The sequence below is a fragment of the Musca autumnalis genome, unplaced genomic scaffold, assembly GCF_047663935.1.
Source record: "Musca autumnalis isolate F117 unplaced genomic scaffold, ASM4766393v1 scaffold_3, whole genome shotgun sequence".
NCBI classification, from domain to species: domain Eukaryota; kingdom Metazoa; phylum Arthropoda; class Insecta; order Diptera; family Muscidae; genus Musca; species Musca autumnalis.
Window position 1 is genome coordinate 216,814,344 of NW_027411866.1, and position 21,630 is coordinate 216,835,973.

General features: G+C 37.2%; 1 protein-coding gene and 2 non-coding genes across 3 annotated transcripts in view; 2 read left to right on the forward strand and 1 right to left on the reverse strand.

The window, feature by feature from the left end:
* Cda4 (chitin deacetylase Cda4) overlaps window positions 1-21,630 on the reverse strand; it is a 164,125-nt gene that overhangs the window by 134,337 nt on the left and 8,158 nt on the right. The gene's annotated exons all lie outside the window — the stretch shown is intronic.
* LOC141400223 (small nucleolar RNA SNORA11) lies at window positions 18,279-18,396 on the forward strand. Its single transcript, XR_012412114.1, has one exon. It is a non-coding gene; the product is annotated as a small nucleolar RNA SNORA11 (small nucleolar RNA).
* Window positions 18,964-19,081, forward strand: LOC141400227 (small nucleolar RNA SNORA11). The gene has a single exon (XR_012412118.1). It is a non-coding gene; the product is annotated as a small nucleolar RNA SNORA11 (small nucleolar RNA).

The following is a 21,630-nucleotide window of genomic DNA, read 5'->3' on the forward strand; positions in this document are numbered from 1 at the left end:
TGCTTTTGGAAGGTCCCGAACCAAAGCTGTGATATTCGTCATTATTATTAAAATCGCAAAAATGAAAAGTTGTGTTCTATAAGCGGCTATTGCGATATCTTCGTTGTTTGACCACCTACGACAACCTACGTTGCAAAGGTGATACTTTCTACTTTCATTAGCAGGTTTTGCTTTTGATATACCCCTTTTAGAAGCGATGATATTCGCTTTGAAATAAAACGTTGACTTTTTCTCCAAATAATTTTTTTCCCATTCCGACCCCTGAATATTATCCGACCATCACCAAAATCAATAGGCTTCTTTATCTGTAGGATCCCCATTAACACCCAATTGTGTGACGATCCGATCAAAATTGCGACCTGTAGCGTGATTACAAAAAAATGAAAAAATGGGATGTATTGCCGACTATTGTGATATCTCCGTTATGTGGTCACTTACGCCAACCTACTTTGCATCACTGTAAAAATGGGATTTTCTACTTTCATAGTCGGACTTTGTTTTTGGAAGATACCCAACCGAAGCTGTGATATTCGTCATTATTATTAAAATCGCAAAAATAAAAAGTTGGGTTCTATTAGCGGCTATTGCGATATATTAGTTGTTTGATCACCTACGAGAACATACTTTACATCATTAGAAAGGCGATATTTTCTACTTTCATGGCCAGGTTCTGCTTTTGGTATACCCCATATTGAAGCTGAGATATTCGCTTAGGAAAAAAACGTTGTCTTTTTCTCCAAATAAGTGTTTTGCCTATTACCACCCCTAAATATTATCCGACCATCACCAAAATAAATAGGCTTCTTCATCTGTGTGACCCCCATTAACCCTCAAAATTTCGTGACGATCCGATCAAAATTGCGACCTGTAGCGTGATTTCCAAAAAAGTGGAAAAATGGGATGTATTACCGACTATTGCGAAGTCTCCGTTATTTGGTCACCTACGCCGACCTAGTTTACATCGTTGTAAAGATAGGATCTTATACTTTCATAGGCTTTGCTTTTGGAAAGTCCTCAACCAAATCTGTGATAATCGTCATTATAATTAAAATCGCAAAAATGAAAAGTTGGGTTTTATTTGCGACTATTGTGATATCTTCGTTGTTTCATCACCTACGAGAACCTACTTTACATCATTAGAAAGGTAATATTTTCTACTTTTATCGTCAGGTTTTGCTTTTGGTATACCCCGTATAGAAGCTGAGATATTCGCTTTGGAAAAAAACGTTGTCTTTTTATCCACATAAGTTTTTTGCCCATTCCGACCCCTAAATATTATCCGACCATCACCAAAATCAATAGGCTTCTTCCCCTCCGGGACCCCCACCAACATCCAAAATTTCTTGACGATCCGATCAAAATTGCGCCCTGTAGCGTGATTACAAGGTTTAGATGGACAGACGGACGGACTGGCGGACGGACACACATAGCCAGATCGACTCAGCTCGTCGAGACATTCATTTTGGTATATATAAATATGGGTCTACGACCATTATTTCGATGCGTTACAAACTTTTTGGCCAAAACCAACTTATAATACCCTCCCCACATAGTGGTGTAGGGTATAAAAATTGTAGCCAAGACAGTAATAAAGAAATCTCTAATACATCGCAAAATCATTGGAACGCTCCTTCCGGCAGTTTTGGCCTTGAGAAGGTGCAAACTTTTCCGAAAATTTCGATAAATTGCACTGTGCTACAAAAGTTGACCAGAAAAATATTCAAGCGTTCTGATGCAAAATTCCATGTGTTTTGATCCATGGACAACGAAAATGCCTTTAGTTCGTTTGGGTACTTCGTTTTATTTTTTATAAAGGTAGAAGTAGTGACGTAGTGGATGGAAGATACCAAGGAACGGTCCTGACGGGTTTTAACATGGCAAAGCCGAGGACTTATCTTGGTCCCTCTTTCATCTCAAGTGGACACTGACCTCCCCGTGGTGTCACCTGGGGAACCGCCTTTAACACCCGTTATAGGTAGTGAGCTAACATGTGCCGCGCGTTCACCCATAAGAACGTTAAAAACTTGGGTTTGGGCGTCGGGTTAGTAACCCTCCCCTAGAAAAAACAGACTACCACGAAAAAACGAAAGAAAAGTAAAACAAACCCCTCTAAAGTTGACGAACCCCGCAAACGTTTTAAGGGCCAGGATCTGCGAATCTGCACCTGGAATGTTCGCACTCTTTATAGAGAAGGTGCTGTCTTCGCATTGGCAGACGTACTTGAAAAGTACAAGGCCGATATTACTGCCATACAGGAAATACGATGGATTGAGAAAGGCTTCACAACAACACCTAAAGGTGACGCACTGTATTATGGCTGCCATGACGTAAAGCATGAGTTTTGTTGCGGATTTGTGGTTAGTCGGAGACTAAAACATCTGGTATCCAGCTTCACCCCAGTTAATGAAAGACTTGCTGCAATTCGAATAAAAGCTAAATTCTTCAACATCAGCTTTATTTGCGCTTATGCTCCCACTGAAGAAAAGGACGAACAGACTAAAGTTATACATATTTTACGAGCGCTTAGAAGAAACATATGACCGTTGCCCTGCCCATGACATTAAAATCATTCTAGGCGATTTTAATGCCAAAATTGGAAGGGAGAATATCTTTGGCCCAACAGTCGGGAATTTCAGTCTCCACAGTGAAACATCTGACAATGGTATGAGGCAGATAGACTTTGCAGCTGCAAAAAACATGGTAGTTAGCAGTACCAGATTTAAGCATCTCGATATTCATAAGGGCACCAGGCTGTCTCCAAATCAAAGAACAATTAATCAAATTGATCATGTTGTGATAGATGGAAGACATTCATCGAGCGCGTTGGATGTACGATCGTTCCGAGGTGCAAACATAGGCTCGGACCACTACCTGGTTGCAGCAAAGGTACGTACCAGATTAAACGTAGCAAACAAAGTGCGAACAAATACAACGCGGAAGTTGGACATCGATAGGCTGCAAACACAACAGAAAGCCACAGTATATTCCACTCAACTACCCCAATTGCTTGATGAGAGCACTTGTCTCCTTGTCCCGATAACTTAACAGCACAATGGCAAAATATTGCCATTCCATGCAAACAGCCGCAAAATGCATACTTGGATACCAGAGACCTCCACAAAGGAATTCATTGTATGATCAGGAGTATCGTGCTGCTACCGAAGAGAAAAATGGGACATATAGGGCAACTTTAGAATCCGTAGCAACGCGTAGCGCACGAGAGAGATATCGGGAGAAAAGGAGAGAGGAGAAACGTCTTTCCGCAGGAAAAAGAGGGAGATGGAAAAGCGGGAGTGTGAAAAAAATCAAGATGTACAGGAACCAGAATGAAGTGCGAAAATTCTACCAAAGAGTCAAGCATCAAACTAATGGCTTTGGTACTGGCACATCCTCCTGTAGATACCAGCAAGGTAATCTGGTAACAGATACAGATAGCGTGCTCAGGATATGGAAGAAACATTTCTTCAATCTGCGGGTATGCAATAGTAGCGAAGTCGACGAAGATACCACAGATCCAATCCCAGAAGATGGTGTTGAATGTATAACGCCCGGCTAAGATGAGGTAAAAACAGCAATCAACCGGCTGAAGAATAATAAAGCAGAAGAAGCCGATGGCTTACCAGCCGAGCTGTTTAAAACCGGAGGCGACGCGCTGATAAGGTGTATGCATCAGCTAGTTAGCACCATCTGGCAGGAAGAAAGCGTACCCGACGATTGGAACCTGAGCATCCTATGTCCCGTCCACAAGAAAGGATACAAGACTGTATGCTCTAACTATAGGGGCATAAGTCTTCTCCCTATTGCCTATAAGATAGTGTCAGGGATATTGTACGAACGACCAAAGCCAATGATCAACGAAATAATTGGACCATACCAATGTGGCTGTAGACATGGCAAGTCCACCATTGACCAGATATTTACCCTACGGTAAATCCTGGAGAAGACCCAAGAGATGCAGATCGACACCTACCTCCTTTTTGTCGATTTTAAAGCAGCCTTCGACAGCCCGCTACGTTCAAAGGTATTCCATGCAATGTCTGAATTTGGTATCCCCGCAAAGCTCATGCGGCTTAGTAAGATGACTATAACTGATAATAGGTCCTCAGTTAACATTGGAAAGAACCTCTGCGAACAGTTCAGTACCAAAAGAGGTTTCAGACAAGGAGACAGCCTTTCGTGTGACCTATTCAACATTTTGCAGGAAAAGGTAAGGTCAAAAGAAATGGCACAATTTACACCAGTAGCCACATGTTACTTGCTTATGCTGATGACATCGACATCATGGGACGATCAGTAAAGGAAGTAACTGATAGCTTTAGGAAGGTCGAAGCAGAATCTGTGAAAGTCTGGCGGTAAACTGCGAAAAGACCAAATTGATGGTGTCGACGCGCAAAGCGTCCATAGAGCTCGGACCAACTGTGGAAGTTGGTACCTATAATTTTGAGGTAGTTAAAGGCTTGGTCTACCTCGGCACTGCCATAAACACAACAAACAACATCAGTTGTGAAAAAAGAAGAATTGTATTGGCCAACAGATGCTACTATGGTTTAAGTAAGCAATTAAAAAAAAACCCACGTCAAACAAAAATAACACTATACAAAACGCTGATACTACCCGTGCTAATGTATGGCTCCGAAGCATGGGATAAGGCAGTGCTTGGTGTGTTTGAGAGGAAAATTCTTCGAAAGATCTACGGGCCGATTTGCGTTGACGGTGAATATCGACGTCGTATGAACCACGAGCTGTATCTGCTATACAACGACATCAACATAGTTAAAAGTGTCGAGATGCAGCTATTGCTTTGGCTAGGCCATATAATAAGAATGAGCGATGATGAACCCGCTAAAAAAGCGTATGAATACATGCCACATGGCGGTGCACGCAGAATTGGCAGGCCAAAGAATATATGGCGCAAACAAGTGGATGAAGGGATGACAAGGCGCGGTATTCCAAAAAGTGAAGCACGAAACAGAGAGAATTGGAGATCTTTTCTTAGTTCGGTCTATGGAACAAATGTTCTGTAATGGGCCAGCTAAGTAAGTAAGTAAGTAAGAAGTAGTGAAAATCTGGGTTTCTTACATTTTCAAATTAAAACGGACATATCTAATTTTTTTCACAACGGATTTTTATTGATCCTTCTTCCTTTTAAAGGGGTCAATAATATTTTTTGAACAAATTATTATTATAGCCTCAGCATTTATGATAACGATGTAGTATATACCACCTTCATACGGGCAAAATGTGCCTCATCGAAATAATGGTTTTAAACCCCAAGTATGTTTGGACGAAATGTGTTTCAGACAATTTGGAGTCGATTTAGCAATGTCCGTCTGTCTGTCTGGCTGGCTGGTGCGCACGATAACTCTCGATCGGTTGAGCCGATTTGGTCCAAAATTTGGCACTCCTAATATTTTGTCCAAACTTAGTTTAAGTTCGAAGATGGGCCATATCGGTCTACTCCTTCTGGTACCTCTCCCACAAAAGTTCGAAAATGTTCGGAAAATTTGTGCGCACGATAACTCTTGAAGGGAGTAACCGTGAAATTTCTAACAGACATAGCTGAGGTTCCAATATGGACTCTATTGGCACACTCCTTCGGGTGCCTCCCACACAAAATTTCGGAAAAGCTGCAACGTTTGAGCTCCAAACCAAATGTATTTTTTGTCGGATAATTTTAAAAAGAGCTACAAAATCCGTAATCCGTAGATTCGATATTGTCAATAGATGTACGTATCAATTCACACAGGCTGAGGGTATATCTCTGTCGGCAAAGCCGACTGATACTTTTTTACTTGTCTTTTTTTTTTTAATTTTTGCAGTCCACAATAAACCTGGGTTTGTAAAATATTTTTAGAAAACTTGAGAATTTGTTAATATTTTTGGTAGAATCAGTTTTTTTTGGAAAATATTTGGTTGATAAAAAGTGGATTTTTGGGATTTATTACGGATTGTAATAAAAGGGTATTTAAACAAAATTAGAAAAAAACAAGTAAGAAAAGTCTATAGTCGGACGGAGCCGACCATGGGATACCCTATACCACTATCCCTGGGCAATCGCTCTCCACGGAACTTCTTTTCAATGATGGTGAAAATTTAATTATCAAATATCAGAGATGTAATGTATAATTGTATAATACTTATGACCAAAACCAAAAAGTTACCTAGCATGACAAAGACATTTTTGTAGCAGGAAAGGAAAAATTAGTTCACACAAACTAAAATGTAATGAAACCCACTTATGTAGTACTACTACCCAGCAAAAATTTGGATCCGATAGTCATTACGTAACCCTTTTCAAAGTAATGTAAACAAGCTTCTTTTCGCATTACAAGTAATCTGAAAAGTAATGGGTTACTTCTTAAAAAATGTACAAGGTAAACCTACTTACTTTACTCCTCACTAAGTAATGACGACGGTGGCACAGTGATAAAAAAATAACAGTTTGTGGTGCACATGTGCACTGCACATTTAAGTTCTTAAGCAACCTTTAATATTCGTGCGTGGCATAGTGTATTGTGTGTTTGACTAGAAATCAGAGGGTTCGTGGGTTCAATTCTGGCAGACAGCGAAATAAAATAAATAAGGACTTTTTTTTGCTGGATACTTCCGTTGCTTAACAGCTACGTTATTGAAATTTTTACCAATTTCACGCAAAAGTTTCAGTCCGTTTAACGCGCTAAGTATTATCTGATCTTCACGTTGGTTTGTACGCTTCTTCTTTATCATAAACTCAAACTTTGTTTAAAATTTTGCGGGTTATTGTTTTAACCTGTAGAGCCGCTACAAAATTGGTTAAAATTTTGTTTTTGGTCCATTTCTTCCCGTGAACATATCACGATCATCACCTAAAACTAATCATTTCTATTCTGGCCCGAACTCAACCTCCTTAAAAAATTCGTTACAATCGGTCCATAATTGCTGCCTTTAGCTAGTTTACAATTTTTAATGGACGGACACACATCACTAAATCGCTTTATCTCGTCGAGATATGAATTTTAGCATACCAAATAAGGAGTCTAGGACGAACATTTCGTGGTGTTACATAAACCTTTGGAGAGACAATATGTAGCATGGGATAAAAATGTGGTTCTCTACACAGAGCCCAGTAGGCTACTTTGCGAAATATATATGTCCTCAAGGAATTAAAATATCAACCAAAAATAAAATTTTTATATTTTTCATACAAAAGTAATGGTCCATTTCAACCGCTAAAGAAGATCAGATCATCATTCAAAATTGTTGGTATCTTTTTCGACCTATACTCTTACCCGGTGCAAAATTTCGTGACTATTGAGGTATAATTGCGACTTCTAGCGAATTTATTATTACACTACAAACAAATAACGGAATATATTAGGCTGGAACTCTGTTATCTGATCATGCACACCAACATAATTGGCATCAGTTGAAAGGTCAAGCGTTCCACTTTCAAGTATATCTCACTTGTCCGAAATGTCACTTCCAGGAATTAAGATATAAGCTGTATATTAACACTTTTCACACAAAAGTATTGGTCCATTTAACCCTCTAAATATTATCCGATCGCCATCTCAAATTGCAAGCTTCTCCTTTGTGATTGACTCTTACCTTATTTAAAATTACGCGTTGATCGGACTATTATTGACACCTACAGAGCCGCTGGAAAATTGGATAAACATTATGTTTTTGATCCATTTCACCCGCTAAATATTTCACGATCATCACCAATAAGAATAGGGATCTATTCTGATCTGAACCCGACCTACATACAAAATTTCGTGACTATCGGTTCATAATTACGGCCTGGGGCGTGTTTACATTTTATAATGGACAGACGGACGGACGGACAGACACACATCTCAAAATCGCTTTATCTCGTCGAGATATGAAGATTGGTATATCACATTGGGGGTCCCCGACGAATATTTCGCGGTGTTACACGAATTTTTACCACATTGTGGTATAGGGTATAATTATCCAGATTTTTCGAAAAAAATTCGGAGAAAAATATGGCCTGCATAAAACGTGATATTTTGGAGGTCATTTTCAAACACTTTTTAGGAAAAAGTAATTGTTTTGTTCAATTCAAAGTGGTCAAAAGTCCACTAGATTTGCCACAAAAGCATGCCATTCATATTATCTGCCGGTTTCTATGTTAGTATACTGGTTGAAGAGCCACGTACAAATATAAATAGCTTTATGTTGGGCAATGTTGTCACACCAGTGTATTGAACTGTGAAATTGCCAGTGACAAGTCTCATTTCATGGTAAATGAGATTCGAGGCATAAACCAAGGCAAGACAGACAGACCAATCCAACTTTGAACTAAAGAAAGTTTTCTTAAGTGGTCGCGACTCAAAGAAATGAAATCTTAAATTTAAGTTTGATTAAAACCGTGAAACTCATATTTTAGATTCGCGGTTATATATATGTATTCTGTGAAGAACATAAGCGAAGAGACCATATGAAAGTAGGCACCCAATACATACCCAGCAAAATTTGACGGAAGGGGTTCTTTGCGATGACGTGATTTCATGTCATCTTTTGCATTGGTTCAAAGGAAGTCGTGGAAGATCCGATCTTTTCATTAGGATTTGAACCAATGCAAAGGAAGTCGTGAAAGATCCGATCTTTTCATCAGCATTTGTACCCATTCCATCGATCCAATAGAGATGATGTTTGTGTTTTTATTTACACACCTGTTTATTTTCATTTTGGTATGTTCCAGTACTGCAAAAATCTACTAATTTTTACTATTTTTTCCGATAACATAAAGGAAAAATTGTTATCGTAGTAAAAAAAAAGTAGATTCTTGCAGTTTCTGGAACAGACCAAAGTTGTTAGAACTGTCGTCGTGATGTTGTCTTACATTTCCTGCATACCAAACAACTAAAACTTCTAAACAATTGGTATTATATGAAGTCCCAACCATCGAGATAAAAATAGAATCGGACTGCACACATTGCTATTTTAAAAGTTCCCTTGTCTGTTCTAAATCTGACATAGAATGAAATCAATCAAATCTCGCTTCTTGGAATTTGAAAAAAAAAGTCCGAAACGAAAAGGAACAAGAATCTGAAAATAACGAAGAAACTACTTTTGGAAAGAAACAATTAAAAATAAATTAATTTAGCATAAATGGTATTTTCCGTAAAAAGTCTCTCCTCCCCGTTCGTTACATTTTGTTCTTAGAGATCCCTAAAGCAAGCCGGGTTGTAGATCCCTACATATTTCCGTCACTAAACAAAAGAGTATAAATTACCAAAATGTTGTTATAAATAACAAGATTATAAAATAAAAGTAATTTACGAAATAAAAATACTTAAAGGAGTGCATTTGGAGTCCATGTCGAAATCTGAACTGGTGATGGGAAGATAATTGAAAAAAACCTTTTGTAAGATGAAAGAATATCAGTTGCGGAGAACGGAGGAAGTAATCTTTTGCGTTGCAGCGGTGGTGATTACATTGCAATTTTGGATGTAAACTTTTGAAAAACTAAACTGATAAATTAATTGTAGTTATTTCATGAATTCGTTTGAATTAATAAAGAGTTTTGTTTTTCATGAAAACCATATTTCAATACAGCATTTCCATTTTCCAAACAATATGAAAATTTCATGCCAAGGGGTTGGTGAAAATGACATGCCAAAGCATTGGTTAAAATGACATGTCAAAGCATGGGTGAAAATGACGTGTCAAAGCATTGGTGAAAATGACATGTCAAATCATTGGTGGAAATGACATGCCAAAGCATTGGTGGAAATGACATGTCAACGCATTGGTTAAAATGACATGCTTAGGATCCAGAAAAGAACGTCATCTTTTGGGGTCCACGCTCATATAAAATTCATCGATGAAGATGCTAAAAAGATGACATGCTAGATCACTTGCACCCATGATTGAATGTCATCTTTGGCATCGAACATTTTGCTGGGTACATATCGCTCATGTATTCAAAGAGTGTCATAACTCAAGAAAAAAACACATTTTGCAGAAAATGCATTTCAAGAGGACTATAGGACTTTGTTTCACAATTTAAAAAAAAACTGTTGCTCAGAAAATATAATATCTTAACTGTTAACCACATTCTTTGAGGTCTTTTTACGGGGTTTTTCACTTCAAAAATTAATTGAAATAAATTCTATTAAAATATGCCATTACTAAAACCGCCAACTAAAAAAGCCTTAAAACCTACCTCCAAGAGCTTGTGACACCAAGCATGTATTTGTTTTTCTTTTGCATTTTTGTTTTCACATTTTGCAAGGAAAAGCCTTCAAAAATAAACCTGACATTTCCCAGCACGACTATTTTTCTTCATTCATGGTCAATGTCTGGATATGTCAGAGCCGACCCGCAAGAGAAATGCTTTAGTTGTTATTGTTTTCTTTGTGGCTCCATGTTTTTGTTTTTTTTTAGTATTTCATTTAAAATGTTGTGGTTTATTTTGTTGTTGATTTTGTATTTGTTATTGTTTTTTTATGAAAAAGAAAAATATTGAAATGATTTCACAAAGGATTGTTGTTTATATGGGTCTTGCACGTAAATAATTGAATTTAAACACTCTGTCCAACGCTTTACTGTGTGATATGGTGCAGCAGCTTGGCGTGGCGTGTTGCTGGCGTGCGGTGTGGCGTATTTTGTGGTTGTCTGACAACACTTTATGCAATCGTTATTACGTGAATGATTAATTTTCTTTTGTTCGTGTTGTTGTTTATATCGTTTGAAGTTTTTTTTTTTTTTTGCAAAGCAACAAAGCGGAATTCATTTCATGACTTTTGTGGGGCATTGAAATGTCACAAAAATGCATTTATGTGGTTTGATCTATTGTAAAAGGGGCGGGGTGAGTGTGTGCATATGTGTAAAACTGTGTGTTTAAAAAGGATTGGCAGTTATGTGTTATGGTGGATTTGAAAGAATGGAAATGGATTCGATATGGGTTTTAAATGTGTATTAAAGAACTCTTCAACTTAGGGAATTCTCTCAATAATTTGAAGGGCATAATACTGGATGAATATGTATTCTTTTTGCTGTTTATTGGCCATGATTCTGGGTCTAAGCAAGTATTACAGAATTATTGGAACCAAGACTAATTTTATATAATAATTTCCGCATGAGTAGTGAGATTTAAAGTTAAGTTTAATGCACATAAATTTGAACAGGTTTTTCAAAAATTTTGCAATTTATATTTATAGTGACCTTCTCTACCAAAAACGGTTTATATAAGTACAAGTTCGGACATGACCCCCTATAAAAAAAACCCCACAGTTTTAGGTAATTTAAAGGTTTGAGCCAAAAGTTTAACTGGTTCGACTGTAATTTGACATTGTGACTCCTTAGAAGGTAGACGTTAATTAGGTCAATGTTTAGTTCAGGCACCATAAATGGGATTATCACAGTGCTCAATGAATTTTCACGGTTTTTTGAAAATTTTTGGGTAAATACTTCTGAATGAATATTTTGTAACAATTACATATTATAAATAATAAAAAAAATCCAATACAACATTGACATAGAAATATTTTTGACCAGAAAAATATATTTGAGGCCTCAGTACGTGGCTACAAACAAACTTTAAGTTGTCACTCCCTAACTCTCTAAATATGATACGGGTTTTGAAAGTTTGGGCTTAAATTTTTAATTTTCATTTTAACATAAATTCAACAATTTTCATTAAGACACAACATATTCAATATTCCTCAACTGACATTAACAATGGTTTAACACCCTCGGTAACACTCTCAGTGTTTTATAAAAACCGGTCCTGTCAATTCAACACCTTTAACAGCATCGCCGTCATCACCCAATTGTTCCAACAACCACAAAAAATCTGTCCATCTTTCTTTTAACCGTCACTTCAATTGAACAAAAATTATGAATAACTTTTCAGCTGATACACCCCGAATCATTCCTGCATTCATGGATGCTTTGGTATGATGTTCATATCACAGTCAAAAAACTGAAAACTATGTTGAAAATTACTTTTTCCACCGGTTCATTACAATAACAATGCAGGAGATATGTGAACACAATGAACCACAGATCGAGAAAGAAGACCGAAAAAACTTGTTAAATGTCAAGACAAAAAATTCCCACAAAATGTCAAAAGATATTAAAATATGCAAACATAAATCGAACACCAAGAGGTATGCATGTATATTAGGGTGTCGCCCAAAAATGTATTGAAATGAAGTAAAAAAAAAAGCAAACAAGGAAAAAGTCGTTAAGTTCGGCCGGGCCGAACTTTTATACCCTTTTTTAATTAAAATTGAATAATTAGGGTCCTTTCACAATTTTAGGTTGAACAACTTTTGGACAATGGATAGACTCCTACTGCCTCCCACTATTGCTCTAATTACACTGTGAACACAAATGTTGGGGCAGAGATAATTCCTTTTGGAGATGAAAGCCTTTGGTGTGTTTATATTAAAAACCCCGAAGGACAGATGCGCCGTGAGTCGAACTTCCGCGTTATGGCGTGATTAAGTTTTTGCAAGAGACCCTGTAAGCCATCATGAATTAGCATTATATCTTTGTTTGTTGTTTTTGTAGAGCACTTAAGCAACAGTGAACAAAGATATAACGCTAATTCCTGATGACCCACAGGGTCTCTAACAAAAATTTCATCACGCCATAACGCGGAAGTTCGACTCACGGCGGATCTGTCCTTCGGGGTTCATAATATACTCACCAAGGCCTTTCTTCCCCAAGAGGAATTTTCCGTGCCCAAGACTTTCATCTCCATTTAGTTGCACAGTGTTATCTAATCTAATCTAAAAAAATGTGTTCAGCTAGGTGAAAGGTACCACCTACGGGGCTATATCAAAGAGTCAACCTATCTTTAATTTTTTGGCGGAACAATTTTATAGCTGCAAAAATGGACCCATTTTGACGAATTTTAGTGAAGGAATTTCGTGACCACTGAAAATTCCCGAAAATCGGGAGGTACAGTTATATGGAGGGATATACCAAAACATGGACCTATATTGACGATTACTTTTGAATAGATAAAATTGTAGCTAAAATTCTCAAAATACCGATCATTACAGCTAGTTCGGTTAAAAATTGCAGCTAAAATTCTCAAAATACCGAAAAACGGGAGATATCGTTATATTGGGGCTATACCAAAACATGGACCTATGTTGACGATGTTTCGTGGAGATGTTTCATGACCCCTAAGAACCTCAAATGTCAAATTGCAGATAGTTCGGTTACAAATTGTGGCTAAAAATCTCAAAATACCGAAAATCGGGAGGTACCGTTATATGGGGGCTATACCAAAACATGGACCTATGTTGACGAATTCTAATATAACCGGAAAGGAAATTTTACTATGTCCAAAGTTTTGGTCAAATTGAAAACTTCTCTTTCCTTAAAATATCTGACGGAGTTCTTCTATCTATAGAAGATAGAGGGAGGTCTTAAATAAATAAAGAGTGTTTTTTTAAGCTGGTAAATTGTAAAAAGTAACACAAAAAATTAAATTTTGATGAAACTTTTTTTTTATTTATTTCAGTATACTCTGACAAATCATCATGAATAGACTCACGCTTGAACAACGCTACGAAATTATCCAAATTTACTTTGAAAATCAGTCGTCGATTCGCGCAACTTATAGACGACTTCGTCATTTGTATGGAGTTCAGCGATGAGGCGCATTTCTGGCTTAAGGGGTTTGTAAATAAGCAAAATTGCCGCATATGGAGTGAGACCAATCCACAAGAGACCCTACAGACTCCATTACATCCAGAAAAATGCACTGTATGGTGCGGTTTTCACGCTGGTGACATCATCGGACCTTATTTCTTCAAAAATGAGGCCGGAGCTCGCGTTACGGTCAATGGAGATCGTTACCGCACCATGATTAATGATTTTTTGTTTGAAAATATGGATGACATTGATCCGGAGGAGATGTGGTTTCAACAGGATGGCGCTACCTGCCATACGGCGAACGCAACCATCGACTTATTGAAGTCAAAATTTGGCGATAAGTTGATTTCGAGAAGTGAACCTCCAAGGTCGTGCGATTTGACACCTCTCGATTATTTCCTGTGGGGCTACGTGAAGTCACTGGTTTATGCTGATAAACCAGCAACAATTGATGCCTTGGAGGCCAGCATTGTTCGTGTTATTCGTGACATACGGCCAGCAGTGCTCGAAAAAGTGGCCAAAAATTGGACGTCCAGAATGCACTTCGTCTAGGACAGCCCCGGTGCCCATATGCCCGAAATCATTTTCAAATGTTAATGTCACGTATTGATCTTTCGAATAAAAAAATTTTGATTACAATTTAATTTTTTGTGTTATTTTTTACAATTTCAAATTCTATCGGGCTTAAAAAAACACCCTATATATTAGGGTGTCTCCCAAAAATGTATTCAAATGAAGCAAAGAAAAATATATCGGTCAGCTTTTACGACAGAGATAAGCTATGCACAGATCGAATACCGGAAATCTTTTTCTGCAAAAAAACTTAATAAGGGGGTTATCAGAATTTTTGTTGTATTTTTTTGGAAGTATGAACTTGCCGACAAAAATCGTAATAACCATTGTGGACGTTTCGAATAAAATAGGTCATTTTGTTAAAAAAAAAAAGCAAAACCATTTGCATTAAAGCACAAAAGTGATGAACTTTTGCGGAGGAGGTACCTGATTGAATGAATCAACATAGATCATCTTAACTCTGGATCTAGTCTGGATCTAGTTAGAATTATTAGGCTGATTCCATGAAAATTGCAGAAGAATCATCGAACAACGCTTAAATTGCACTTAAGATAAAATGCTGAACTCTTGTGAGGGGGGCCTTCATGGAATTAATATACGCTGGAAAGAAATTTCACTATGTCTAATGTTTTAGCAAAATCGAAAACTTCTCTTTCTGTAAAATATCTGTAGTGCTATTTTCTAACACATTTTTTGAGTTACCGACAAAAATCGGTAAAATTAAAACGCAAAATTATGAATGAAAAGTTCAAATAAAAGTTGACAACACGTTTGCTGTCTGTAGAAATTTACGATGGCTTTTTAATCGTCGCTAACTTACCGACAAACATCAGTAATTACCAAAATTATAAGCATTTTAATTTTACCGACAATTGTCGTTAACTCAAAAAACGAGTTAGAGAATCGCACTACTGAAGGAGTTCTTCTATCTGTAGAAGACATTAAGGAGGTCTTCAATAAATATAAAACCGGCAAATGGTCTTTTATGCATAGACGATTTCAAGAAGACCAGCGGGAGACTTTAAAGGAAGTTTTCCACATATATAAAAGTCCGGAAAAAGAAGACTTGAAGGAGGTCTTGTATAGATAGAGGACATGAAGGAGGTATTCTAGGGACCTGAAGGATGTCTTGTATAGATAGAGGACAAGAAGCATGTCTTCTGTAGATGTAAGACCTGAACGTGGTGTTCTATAAAAAGAATAGCTAAAGGAAGTCTTCTGTAGATGAAACACCTGAAGGATGACTTCTTTTCATGAAGAGGACCTAACTCAGGTCGTCTGTAGATATAATAAGTTCATTAGGTATAAAAGACCATTCAGATCTTCTGTTTAGAAGACCATTCAGATCTTCTGTTTAGAAGACCATTCAGGTCTTCTGTATAGAAGACCATTCAGGTCTTCTGTATAGAAGACCATTCAGGTCTTCTCTATAGAAGACCATTCAGGTCTTCTGTATAGAAGACCATTCAGGTCTTCTGTATAGGAGACCATTCAGGTCTTCTGTGTAGAAGACCTGAATGAGGTCTTATATATAAAGAAGACCTGAAAGAGGCCTTCTATTTAAAGAAGACTCGAAGGGGGTCTTCTATGTATAGAAGACCTGAAGGAGGTCTGCTATTTATAGAAGACCTTCTATGTATAGAAGACCCTGGGGGTCTTTTATGTATACTCGTAGAATAACTGAAATAGGTATTCTGTGTATAGAAAACCTGAAGAGGGTCTTCTGTGTATGGAAGACTTGAAGGGGTTCTTCTATCTATAGAAGACCTGAAGGAGGCCTGCTATGTATAGAAGACCATTATGTATACTCGTAGAATAACTGAAATAGGTATTCTGTGTATAGAAGACCTGAAGAGGGTCTTCTGTGTATGGAAGACTTGAAGGGGTTCTTCTATCTATAGAAGACCTGAAGGAGGCCTGCTATGTATAGAAGACCATTCAGGTCTTCTGTTTAGAAGACCATTCAGATCTTCTGTTTAGAAGACCATTCAGGTCTTCTGTATAGAATACCATTCAGGTCTTCTCTATAGAAGACCATTCAGGTCTTCTGTTTAAAAGACCATTCAGATCTTCTGTTTAGAAGACCATTCAGGTCTTCTGTATAGAAGACCATTCAGGTCTCCTGTATAGGCGACCATTCAGGTCTTCTGTGTAGGAGACCATTCAGGTCTTCTGTATAGAAGACCTGAAGGAGGTCTGCTATTTATAGAAGACCTTCTATGTATAGAAGACCCTGGGGGTCTTTTATGTATACTCGTAGAATAACTGAAATAGGTATTCTGTGTATAGAAGACCTGAAGAGGGTCTTCTGTGTATGGAAGACTTGAAGGGGTTCTTCTATCTATAGAAGACCTGAAGGAGGCCTGCTATGTATAGAAGACCATTCAGGTCTTCTGTTTAGAAGACCATTCAGATCTTCTGTTTAGAAGACCATTCAGGTCTTCTGTATAGAATACCATTCAGGTCTTCTCTATAGAAGACCATTTATGTCTTCTGTATACAAGACCATTCAGGTCTTCTGTGTAGGAGACCATTCAGGTCTTCTGTGTAGAAGACCTGAAGGAGGTCTTATATATAAAGAAGACCTGAAAGAGGCCTTCTATGTAAAGAAGACTTGAAGGGGGTCTTCTATGTATAGAAGACCTGAAGGAGGTCTGCTATTTATAGAAGACCTTCTATGTATAGAAGACCCTGGGGGTCTTTTATGTATACTCGTAGAATAACTGAAATAGGTATTCTGTGTATAGAAGACCTGAAGAGGGTCTTCTGTGTATGGAAGACTTGAAGGAGTTCTTCTATCTATAGAAGACCTGAAGGAGGTCTGCTATGTATAGAAGACCATTCAGGTCTTCTGTGTAGAAGACCTGAAGGAGGCCTGCTATGTATAGAAGACCATTCAGGTCTTCTGTTTAGAAGACCATTCAGATCTTCTGTTTAGAAGACCATTCAGGTCTTCTGTATAGAAGACCATTCAGGTCTTCTCTATAGAAGACCATTTAGGTCTTCTGTATACAAGACCATTCAGGTCTTCTGTATAGAAGACCATTCAGGTCTTCTGTATAGAAGACCATTCAGGTCTTCTGTATAGAAGACCATTAAGGTCTTCTGTGTAGAAGACCTGAAGGAGGTTTATATATAAAGAAGACCTGGAAGAGGCCTTCTATGTAAAGAAGACTTGAAGGGGGTCTTCTATACATAGAAGACCTCCTTCAGGTCTTCTATACATAGAAGACCCCCTTCAAATCTGAAGGAGGTCTGCTATTTATAGAAGACCTTGTATGTATAGAAGACCCTGGGGGTCTTTTATGTATACTCGTAGAATAACTGAAAGAGGTATTCTGTGTATAGAAGACCTGAAGAGAGTCTTCTGTGTATGGAAGACTTGAAGGGGTTCTTCTATCTATAGAAGACCTGAAGGAGGTCTGCTATGTATAGAAGACCATTCAGGTCTTCTGTGTAGAAGACCTGAAGGAGGTCTTCTATGTATAGAAGACATTAAGGGGTTGTTCTGTGTATAGAAGATCTGAAGAAGCTCTTATATATAAAGAAGACCTGAAAGAGGCCTTCTATGTAAAGAAGACTTGAAGGAGGTATTCTGTGTATAGAAGACCTGAAGAGGGTCTTCTGTGTATGGAAAACTTGAAGGGGTTCTTCTATGTATAGAAGACCTGAAAAAGGTCTTCTATGTATAGAAGACCTGAAAAAGGTCTTCTATGTATAGAAGACCTGAAGAGGTCTTATGAGTATAGAAGACCAGAAGGAGGTCTTTTGTGTATAGAAGACCTGAAGGGGGTCTTCTGTGTATAGAATACCTGAAGTGGGTCTTATGTGTATAGAGGACCTGAAGGAGGTCTTCTGTGTATAGAAGACCTGAAGGAGGTCTTATGTGCATAGAAGACCTGAAGGAGGTCTTCTGGGTATAGAACAGCTGAAGGAGGTCTTCTATGTATAGAAGACATTAAGGGGTTGTTCTGTGTATAGAAGATCTGAAGAAGCTCTTATATATAAAGAAGACCTGAAAGATGCCTTCTATGTAAAGAAGACTTGAAGGAGGTCTTCTGTGTATAGAAGACCTGAAGGAGGTCTTCTGTGTATAGAAGACCTGAAGAAGGTCTTCTATGTATAGAAGACCTGAAAAAGGTCTTCTATGTATAGAATGCCTGAAGGAGGTCTTCTATGTATAGAAGACCTGAAGAGGTCTTATGAGTATAGCAGACCAGAAGGAGGTCTTTTGTGTATAGAAGACCTGAAGGGGGTCTTCTGTGTATAGAATACCTGAAGTGGGTCTTATGTGTATAGAGGACCTGAAGGAGGTCTTCTGTGTATAGAAGACCTGAAGGAGGTCTTATGGGTATAGAACAGCTGAAGGAGGTCTTGTATATAAAGAAGACTTCATAGAGGTCTTGTATGTAAAGAAAACCTGAAAGAGGTCTTCTATGTATAGAAGACCTGAAGGAGGTCTTCTGTGTATAGAAGACCTGAAGAGGTCTTATGAGTATAGAAGACCAGAAGGAGGTCTTTTGTGTATAGGAGACCTGAAGGAGGTCTTGTATGTAAAGAAGATTTCGAAGAGGTCTTGTATGTAAAGAAAACCTGAAAGATATCTTCTATGTAAATAAGACCTGAAGAAGGACTTCTATGACCTGAAGGAGGTCTTCTGTGTACAGAAGACCTGAAGGAGTTCTTCTGTGTATAGAAGGCCTGAAAGAGGTCTTCTGTGTATAGAAGACCTGAAGGAGGTCTTCTGTGTATAGAAGACCTGAAGAGGTCTTATGAGTATAGAAGACCAGAAGGAGGTCTTCTGTGTATAGAAGGCCTGAAAGAGGTCTTCTGTGTATAGAAGACCTGAAGGAGGTCTTCTATACTTACAAGACCTAAAGAGGTTTATCCGTTCGAGAGTTATTGTAGGCACCGACCAGCCCGGTGGACAGAGCTAGCATACTTAGGTTCCGTAAAAGTTTTTTCCATGAGGCATATTTTTGTCGTATCAAAGTGCATATGCCCTCATTATCCTAAGTCTAAGTCTAGAGCAGAGGACAACACGTGCAAGTTACTCATTTTTATGTCCACTGTAATTTGTATTGGGCCAATGGTGGATTTTTACTGCCCAAAGATATTAATAGGATACTTATGACCTAAGTACGATTCCTGTGGAAATTTGTGAAAATCGTCTCATATTTTTATTCAGCTAAGGCCATATTTATATTATAGCCTTTTTAAGGGATAACCTTCTTTATGAGGATTTATTTGAAACATAAGCAATGGAATTAACATTTGAAACCCAATGGGTTTGTTAAATCCGGTTATATATAAACTTACTGATTCTATAAAAAACTCATGCACAAAGTCATTTGAAACATTTTCTGTATGAGCTTTTTTGAAGTCACCATAAGCAGATATATGACTGAAAATAAGCTTTGGAGCTACATGACATAGGCAAAATGGCTATGATATTTAGGGCTTTGGGCAAAATTAAAAATGTTTGTCTTTTTCAGGATATCCTACTTTACGTGCCCACTTTTGTGCATTGTCATTCAGCAAATATGTGTTCATTAATTTGAAAGGAGATGTATGTATTTGTGGAGAGATAAATTGAGAGAATTTGAAGAAAATTACATACCAAATATAGGGATTGGTTTATATAGGAAAGGTTTACAGGTTATACGGTACATAATCAATGGCACATTTAAAAAAGAAAAAAACTTAGCCTAAACTAATTTTTTGCAAAAGACAAACAGTTGAAAAGTTTTTGCAGATTCTGAAACTACAATGTTCATTGCTTTTGCATTGTGCCAATTTGAACTTCTATATCTCAATAAACGAAAATAACGAAATTATCATAAAAGTCAATCTTGTAGAGAATTTTCATAGCTACAACATTTTCTTTAGTGCCATTTCGACAGGACTTGCGGTTTCCAAGCAAAATAGTGAAAATCTAAAAAACCCCTAAAAAGGTCAACTTGAAACGCGATTTAGTTAGAAAGCGCTTCGGCGATTTTTTTGTTTTTTGATTTTTCTCATCTATGAACAATGTAGTTTCAGAATCCCCAAAAACTTCCCAGGTGTAAGCACCTTCCATTTAAAGTTGCTTCAAGAGCACCGTGCTAAGTCTTTCCCAAGGGAAATAAATTAAAACTGAGCGACTTAAAGTCTGGTAAAGTTCTGGTAAATTTCACTATTTGAGCAACAGATCAACTTTTTGTTTTTGCAGTTTGGGTTTTCATCAATTTTGCTACACTATAATGTTCGAAAACAAGCATCCACCTCTTGTCTGACATTCAAGCCAAGAGATGGATGCAACATATTCCTGTTTTGCTAATAGGCTTAAAGCACAATATGCTTGCAATTTGTTATTCACAACAGTGACGCAAATAACCTATAACAACCGGGAATAGCGACATACAAAATAAACAACGCAAAAAAATGAAAAAATAAATAAAATGCCAAAGATGGGGTGTGAGTGGAAAACCAACAAAAACATAACGCAGAGATTAGCCTAAAAATAAACGAAGGAAACTTGATAAACAAGTCATCATTTAATATTATAGCAAGTTTGAAATTAGTGAAGGAAATATTAATTCCATTGAAGAGTTTTTTGGTAGTTTTGGTATTTAATTATATTTCACGAAAATTGACTCTTCTACTGTTTCAAATGCAAATTTAAAACTGGATATTTTTCGCTTTGCAAAAAAAGAAAAAAAACAAATATGTCATAAATTTGAATTAGTAGAATTTTTCTATTGGATAAAAATAAATAATAGTTTAAATTAGAATTTAAATTGCTTATACTGGATTTCTGGTGTTTCCAGAAAACAAAATTTTCTGAAGGTAGTGTTTCTGTTAGCTGTTTTACTGAATGACCTTGAAAAATTGCCACATTGGTTAAATGCTAATTTGCTTGAAAATTAGCATGAGTGTTTTATAATCTCTATGAATATTTATATAGGCCTCGGATAAACATTTTTGCTATTTACATTAACCTTGGTCCATATTCCAAGGCATAAGTTAATTGTGTTCTTTTAATAATGACTGGTTGTTATATAATCAAAACTTTATTATTATTACAATATTCTAATTCAATTTACACGGTACTCTTAAACCAACTTTATTTGAAAGGTGCTTACACCTGAGAAGTTTTTGCGGATTCTGAAACTACAATATTCATAGATGAGAAAAGTCAAGATATCAAGAAATCGCCAGAGCGCTTTTTAATAAATCGCGATAAAAGTTCACATTTTTAGGCTTTTTTTTAGATTTTTACGATGTAGCTTGGAAACCGCAGTCAAATCGAAATGGATTGAGAGAAAAATTTGTAGCTATGAAAATTCCCTACAAGATTGTACTTTTGAACCTTATGCTTTTTGGCCGTTATAACATGTCAAGAGAGGATATGGCCAATGATATAAGAGATAAGCTAGATCAACAAACCTA